Consider the following 8,920-nt stretch of genomic DNA (forward strand, 5'->3'; position numbering starts at 1 on the left):
TGCACGAGCTGTGCGTAAAGATATTGATTTACAGGAAACTTCAAAACAGAAAGCATGTTCTGGAGCCTGGGATAATTTTTACATGAATAGGGAACCAGAAAGGAGAACAGAAAGGAAAAATGCCATTTGTTAAGGAAGCAACAGAAAATTCTTTTTCAGATCCAAACCTCTCCTTTTGCAGCAGCGTTACCCCATGAAAAAAAAAAAGGTTTCACATCTATATATGGCTAAAATCCCACTTGATATACTGTAGCTTCAAAAAGCTTCCAGTTGGTTTGACTTGTTCCCCACAAAAATGTGGTCTGTATCACATCCACATGATTTTCAGATGCAGGTGAATAGGGAAGATCTTTTCTATATTCAGATCAGGGTTCATGTGAGGTGCACTGTGAACTGCAGTCTTATTTGTGGATGTGTCATGTAGATGAGGGTTGCTAACAAAGCTGGATTTGCCTATTAGGTTCACAGTGAAGGTTACAATTTGTTTAGATTCAGTTTGGATTTCTTTTTTTTTGCATTTTCTATGAGTCTAATGAAGAAGCAAAGTGCATCCTACAAACTTACAGACAAAAATATTTCTTTTAGGAACAGACTGGGTCCAATTCAGCTATTTATCTATTATTTTCTTATGGGTTTAGTTGGGTCAGATTAAAAATGATTATATTTTAAAAAGTTAATTTTAGCCTCCAAAGCTAAAAAAATCAACAGAAAGGCAAGGTCAAGCTTCCCATTACTGCTTATGTGACAGAGATCAATTGTTGTACTTCAGGAGAGCTTATTAGAAAGTCTTGCTCCTTCCCACTGGTATTTTACATTCATGCCTGTGAACATTTATAAGTCTTCATGTACTTATCCAGTCTCACTGAAAGTACATATTTAAAAAAAAAAGAAATTAAACCAGCCAGTTCTACAGACTTTGTGTTCTTTGCCCTGGTACCAGTTACTGTAATTTAGTGCTCCTTCTGCAATGCCTCCTGATCTCATCTGCATTTGGTACTTTCACTAGCCTTTGTAGTTCATTATTTCAAATGCCACTTTTTTTTTTTTCTTCTTCCTGTATCCTTCTGTTTCCACACAGCTTGGTAAACTTGCCTTAATGGAATCAGTTTTAGAGGATCAAGGCTGATCTGTAGGGCCACATGGAAATTGCACTTCACTTGTATACCCTGTATGTGATTAAAGGCTCTGATGTGTGCCTTGTTTGGTCACACAAGTATTAAGGAGGTGTCAGTACAGTCTTTTAAAAAGTACTTGAAGGTGGCATAACCTTTACTTTAGCCTATCAAACCCATGCTGTTTCCTGTCCATAGATGAATGCTTTGCTGCTTGGCATTTGGGGTTTCCATCTGTGAATCAGTCTTGAATTTCTGTCTCAGTGAAAGTGATAGATAAAACAACCATTAAAAAAAATCCCTTTTCTTCCCATCAGTGCAGTGATATAATTCCTGTTACAGGAAGGAAGCATGTCTGATTAGCAGGAGAAGTGGGGGGGTTATCTTCTGTCACGAAGACTAAATGCTATTCTCTTTATAGGAGGGGAGGAATTTTCTGTTTGTAAACCCTGGGTTACTGTCAAGTGGTCATTGGAGAAACATATTACATGTACAGAGAGCATGTGGTATGGGCACACATCCAAAAGGGAGGGAAAGAATGTGGGTTCATTCTTTGCAGAAATGTGGGATTTACCTCAATTTCACTGGAAGTAGAAATGGTCCTACAGCTGCCTCAGAGGACATGCAGTCCTTTGCTTACTCACTTGGGTAATATTTAACTCAAGAATAGCTACAGGCTCACTGGAAGTGGGCACTTCTTAATAAAGAAACTGTACTAACAATCATCCCTGGGATTGCATGCTCCATTTCTGGCATTCTTTCAGATATTTTTTTCCTACATAGCTCCTATGGAAAAAAACTGTAATGGTAGAGTAGGAATCTTTTCTCACTGCAGAATTTTGAAATCATGACATCAAATGTATTGTGAAAATAGCTGGCATAGTTTTTGCAAATAACTTGTTTCCTGCTAATTATGAGTTTGGTCTGCTGTAAAGTAATCATTACTGTTCTCTTTAGAAGTGGAAAAACTTAACCACAAAGGTCTTGGTGTAGAATAAAAAGATTGGTTCGTGGAGTCAGTGCTGAATGGCTTGCATGCTCCAGTGTCACAGCTTATCTCATCCTGAAGCAGCTTCTTCATGGAGCCAAAGAGAAAATGACATCTGTAAAACCTGTGTGTGCTTAGCTTTTATTGTATGTGTTTATGAAGTTCTACAGGCTGCTGGCAGAGCTTGCTGCACCCCTGTGGCTGCAGTCCAGTGAAGTCTGCCCAGACCATTCCCCTGGAACACAGGGTGGGTACATCTCCAGTCAGGTGGAAAAGCTTTCTCCTTTCACTGTCATACAATGAGCTTATTGTCATGTTTTCATTATTCTAAATTATTAAAATATCAGAGCTCTTGACATTCTAAGCAAGGGTTGTAAGTAGTCTCTCTTGGGATAAGCAGATTATTAAAATTTGTCTTCCCATTGTAAACTGAATCTTGAGAGTACTAATTTATTGTCTGTCTCAGGTAAGTAATTGACAATAAGGAATAAGCAACAAGACACTGCTTCAATATTTGATGCAATGCCATATAAGATACAATTGCTTCAGCTGGAGATGTTGTGCAAGAATTGAAAAATAGGACTAGCTATTGAAAAAAGTAGAATTAGCTGAAGGAAAATGGCAAAAGTTATTTTTGAAAAGAGAGCTATTAGGCTAAGAAATTGTTTATAAGTGGAGGTTCTCACGGACTGGTCACAGACCTCTCTTGTTTAGATAAGTCTTTGGAAAAGACTTTGGGTACAAAGGGACCATTACTACAGGAGAAAACTGAAATATCCTGCAAAAGAGACTGCATGACCTTGCAGAAGGGAATAGAAATGCCATTATTCATAGAATCATGGGACAGCCCATGCTGGAAGGAACCCTGAGAGATCATCTGCTCCAGCCTTCTGGGGACAAGGGGACCTAGATGACATTATCTAGCATCCTGCCACAATGCCAAGTGCAGTCACACACTTGAAGAACAATTCACAAGAATTTCTGTCACAAGGTGGGGACTCCTGAGTTGGAAATGCCAACAGAAGGAACAGCAAAAGCACATTAGCAACTGAGGCTGAGGCAGCAATGCAGTGGAGCAAAAAGAAGGAAAGACAGGCACTCAGATGCACAGTGATGGGGCTATTTCTTTATTTGTCTATCTGTGTTCTTAAAATAGAACTATAGAATAGAAATATCAATGTAATTATGTGAGAGCCTGGCCAGACCTCATCTGAAATACTGTGTACATTTCTGCTCAACCACGACAAAGAAAGGTGAACCAAAACTAGTACAGGTACACAGAACGGCTACTGGAGGGTTAGGGGAATAAAAAATTATTTTTCCAGAGACAAAGTCTGCAAAGTGATGGGATCATTTTCTATGTAACAACATCAGAGTAAAGATCATGTGAGGGCTGCATAGAGAAGTAGTAGGTTTAGTAGAAGAATAAATAGGTATAACCTGTTCTTGTTTTTGAAGAACAGAAGAATGTTATGTGAAGAAGTTTCTACCTGTCAGAAGAAAGACATCAGAAAGTCCTCCAGCAGAAATTATGCACATGAGCAATTTTGTGGGTTGGCATGTGTGTGTGCAGCCCACTTAGTTTTGGGATGAAGGTCATGTATTTCATGTGGGATGAATTGAGTACACTGCTGATCCAAAATATTTCCTCTTTCCCCATATCCTTATTCTCTTTGGAGAAGGCTTGCAATTGAACTTTAAAAGAAAGCAGGTCTCAAAACAAACAAAGCAATCCCCTAAGAGTTCTTTATCCAGAAACTCATTTTCACAGGAGATCAGATGTAAGGTTTTGTCAGAGGAAGAGTTCTTACCAAATTGAATTCTTTGATTAGATCCATATAAGGAAAGAGCAGAAAAAGGGGGAGTTTTCTAAGTGCCTACCATTGAACCATGATATGTTCCCAGAATAAAAAAAAAAATAAAATAGAACACTGTTCACAGAGAACAGAAACAAAATCTACCAGGAATTTGGGGAATTTCCCAAGCTATTTAGCTGTTTACTTTAAAAGCTGAGTTACTCCATCTCTGCAAATATGCATTTCACAGAAGATTGCGGGCCATTTTTGTTTGTCTTACATCCAGTTCATTGATTAAATCTATAAACAGGATGTCTTTAAGAGCAGAAAGTTTTAAAACAGGATTTGATACTAAGCAAGAGCTCTTTTAGTTCCCTTTTAGCTATTTGAGTTTCATCTTTGCTTATCAGAGCTGTTTTAGGGCACAGTAATTTCCAAGTGCACTATTGGGTGCGAGGTAAATAATCTCTAGAGATTAATTTTTTTTTTCTTTCATTTCTTACAGTAAATGACAATAGTACATAAGCTAGAAATTTCCCTTGTAAATTCTGGTCATCCCATTTGTTTGCTAAGTTCCAGTATGGACCCAGGACCTATTCTGTCAGTGCACTGAGAGGTTAACCACCCTTGCTCATCCCTCTCTAGGGGCAGCTGATTCATCAGCTCTGTTAAAGGGCTTGGTTAATAGCCAAGAGCAATCAAATTTGAAAGAGCCTTTTTAATCATACAGGTGAGGAAATTGCTGACCACAGCCTAGGTATTGTCCTGTTTTCCAGGTGAGTAAATTGTTGATGGAGCCTTCCTGTGTGTGAACCTTTGTCCTGCTGGTGCTTCCACCCTCCTTCCGCCTGCAGTTCCGGATCCAAGCCGCTGAGCCAGCCCACGCAGAGCAGCTTGCAGCAAGAACAGCATCTTCCTGTGGACACAGCTCAAGCAGAGGAGCATAAATGGGGATATGGGTGATTGAGGGCTGTAAAACAAAGTTACATAACCAGCCAGGCTTTTTATGAGAAATGCTGAATGGCACTCACCTCCCAACACACCTGTATTTTTACCGTCTTGTTAAGAGATTGTGTAATCAAAATATTTTCACTCTAAATTATTATTATCAGCTTTTTATATAATTTTGATTGATATTTTGCAAAGCTCCATATATTCCACTTAATTCACATGAAAAACAATTCTCACAGTTTCCACTAATTGGTTTTCCATCATTATTTGTTTGGGGTTTTCTTCTGTACACCTCCAACTGCAATTTCACAAAACAACATACATTTGTAGATAATTACTTTGATACCAAATTATACATTTTATAATGTTCAGGAAAAAGAAATTATTTTACTTTTTAAGTACCAGGTGTATGCATTCAAAAGAAAAACCAGATTATATGTTTTCAATTTCACTTTTATCTCAATATCTGATATCAGATGCATGTGCAGAGACTCTTAGCTGTCATTATCTTGGTTTGCTCTCAAAAATTTGAGGTATATACTATTACAAATGATAACACAAGGATATTAAACTGTTGCATTAATAAATTAATATTTGTTAATTATTAATAAGCAATATTTATTAATAAAAATCTCATTCCACATCTGCTGCTTGTTTTATACTGAAATAGTGTTTTATACGAAACAGTAATATTTCAAGAGCAGTGATTCGGTTACTGAATATAAATTAAAAATAGTAGTGAGTAAGAAAGCAAAAATCTATCCCAAGTGGATACGCAGAGTCTTTACATTTTGTACACAGGAACATTCCAATTTTCCTTACAATACTGACTTTTCTTTTCTGCTATGCATCTTCAACTCCTGTTTAATAAACAAATGTTCTTCATTTAGGCCCACTGTGCTTTGCAAGGTACATTTCTGTTTGTCATTTATCAGGTTAGATATATCTCTTCCCAGCACCATCTGACCATTTTGCCTAGCAATACAAGTTCTTCAGGGCAGGGGGGTTTGTTGCACTGAGTAACAATTCAGGGAAATGCTCCAGTACTTTCCTGGTTTTTCCATGTCCTGATACACCTGAACAAAACTCCTCTGCTTTTACTCATGCTTTCTCATGCAATAATGATGGTTGTAGGAACACCAAGCTGTATCATGTAACCTGGACAGGTTGGTTCTGTGTTTCATGGACTGAGGCTTCCTAATAACTCAGTGATGCTTTCCAAAGCCTCTGATCTTTTTATCAGCCATATGCCCTGCCTGTGCCAGCTGATCCCCTGTATGAGTGTGCTTTGATTTATTTTTCCTTACCATCCCTTAAGAATACACAGTGTCTGCTCATGCTTGGCTCAGGTTGTGATATTTTAGCTGTAATAATTCATTGGGATTTCGTTTTCTCTGTACTGAAATGTTTGCTTAGCTACAACAGAATCACATCCATAGTTAGTGTATATATATAGTGTAAATATATGTAGATAGATGGATAGATGTATAGATGTATAGATGGATGGATGGATGGATGGATGGATAGATAGATAGATAGATAGATAGATAGATAGATATAGTGTAAATTTTGAGGAAATTTACACTACTTACACAAGTAGTGTAAATTACCTCAAATTACCTCTGCTTTTACTTGGATGCTTTTCCTTGGGTTCAGCAAGACTCTCATCAGCCACATGGCACCCAAAAGGCAGGCCATGGAATATGACATCTCATTTATAGAAATTACCAGGTGTTAAAAAATGTGTCCAGTCCTGCAGCACATTGAAGAAACTCAGCACCTCCATAAGGTATTGTCAGAACCCACTGCTCTATTATAGCACCAGAGCCTGGCGGGTTATGCCTCAATGTGAGAAACAAAAAAAATGCAATTTTCTGCTTTGGGGTTCCTTCTTGTTGCTTAGAGGCTGGACTCCCTGCATTATATGTCTTCTCTCTCAAATGATTTTGTGGCATGCAATGTTTGCCAGCACAATATTAAATGGTCCCCAGACACCATTTAAACTCACTTGTCATATTTTCTACACTATACCTCACTTTGTAATTACTGCCTCCCACTGCCAATAATTCATGCCCTCCAGAAGGCCCTGTTTAGGTCTGAGTAATAAAATACCGAGAGATTAATATTCAGTTGATGACAGATCATTTAATGCAACTCCTTACAAAGCTCTCCAGCGTCTAGGAAATTGGCAGAACAGGGCTGATGGCTGCTTTCTGATGTCATTCAATTAGCAGCCCAGGGTTAGTTCTCTGGGGTTATTCTATGGAGTTTGATGGAGCAGACTTCTTTCCAACCTTCAGTCCACTCAGGGAACTGTATGAGGCAAGTTTAATTAATGTATATTTGGCATGAAAGTGGACTTTCTTCGTTTGCAAAAAAAGATTTGCATTACTGTTACAGCACTGCAGTTAGCAAATTTAAATATTTTAATTTAATTGTGTGCTGATACTCCCAGTGAGGGCAAAAGAGATGCATGCACGGATCCATATTCAGGCTGTGAAGCTGCACATAGCAGTCTAGATTTTCTCAAAATCTTGGGGGAAATTGCAAACAGCTGTGTATGCTGTTAAGTGCTTGAATGATTTGCATTGTTGTTCTCAAAACTGTGGTCCTACCAACTAAACTCATAAAATGAAACATCACTCCTGCTTTTTCTTCCCCATGCCCCATCTTTATGCCATCTTGGCAGTACAAAGGAGTTTTAAAATAGATATGGATGACAGCTAGCTTACAAACTGATTTCAGTAGGGATGTTTATGTGGGTACATTCCAGCTGAGTAAGAGCACTGAGAAATGGCTTCTGGTAAATGCAGCAGCCACAGTTTTGTCTGCATGGATGTCACCCTGCTCCTCTGCCCATTGATTACCAGAACTGACAGAAAGGGACAAACCTCTGCCTAACCCACTTCAGTTCTCACTCAAATGTCTTGGTTCCCTTGAAAGGCCACTGAGGTTTTAAGGTAAGCATACCACAGTGTGCTTACTTGTGGTTTATTGCTGCTGCAGTCAAAGAGTGAGAAGTTTTGGTTTTAATCTTGTGAGAAACGCCAGGGTGAAACCTGCTCCTCTCCATCTCTCAGCTCAGTGGTATTTGCCATCAGGGAATGCCTTTCTGCCAGGCTTTCAACCAAGATGCTCTGCTCCTACTCAGAGTGGGGAGAGAAAGGGAAAGGGAAGGGACTCCAGCCATCCAGGGGAAAAATGTCTCTGAAAACCACCTAGCCTAGAATTTCAATCCTTTGCATGAGAGAGTAGGTGCACATGCAATTTTCCAGGTAGCAACACCAGCTAAAGCAGGTTTCAACCTCTCTCTCCCACCCTTCTCCCATATTGCTGCTCTGCCTCTGTTGGCAGCACAATGTTTATAGGCTGTGTAATAAACTTGGTCATTGAACCGTAGATGGCTGAAAAGAAATCTTGTGTGAAAAAAAAGCCTCTTTTGAGCAACAGTTGCCTGGTTCTGTTTGGAATGACTTGGCAAACAGCAGACATGGCACAGCTGAAATAGGGGAGATGGCTATGGCAGAGAGACAGAAGTAAAGGCTGGGGAATGCCTTGAATTAGGAGATTGTGCTTGCTGCTGAACACATTGTGTTATGAACCCTTTCACCCTCATCTGGCATCCACCATTTGTGTACATAAACTGGACAGATCATCTGTCATTTGATATCTGCATAAATATCTCAGCTGGCTTGTTAACATTCTTCAGTAATAGCTGAACTCCTGAGTGCTGATGGGCAGCCGTGGTGCTGTCACTGATCTGACCTGCCCACTCTGACACAGAGCACTGAACACCCTGAGCTGGAAGGGACCCATCAGGATCACCCAGTCCAACCCCTGGCCCTGCACAGGACACCCCAAGAGTCACACCATGTGCCTGAGAGCATTGTCCAAAGGCTTCTTGAGCTCTGCCAGGCTTGCTGCTGTGACCACTGACCTGGGGAGCTGTTGCAGTGCCCTGCCACCCTCTGGGTGAAGAGCCTTGTCCTGATACCCAACCTAAACCTCCCAGCCTAAACAAGTTTTCTCGAGTCCTGTCACTGGTCAGGAGAGTGAAGGTATTGATGCCTGCC

This window comes from Ammospiza nelsoni, chromosome 3 (genome assembly GCF_027579445.1).
Source record: "Ammospiza nelsoni isolate bAmmNel1 chromosome 3, bAmmNel1.pri, whole genome shotgun sequence".
NCBI classification, from domain to species: domain Eukaryota; kingdom Metazoa; phylum Chordata; class Aves; order Passeriformes; family Passerellidae; genus Ammospiza; species Ammospiza nelsoni.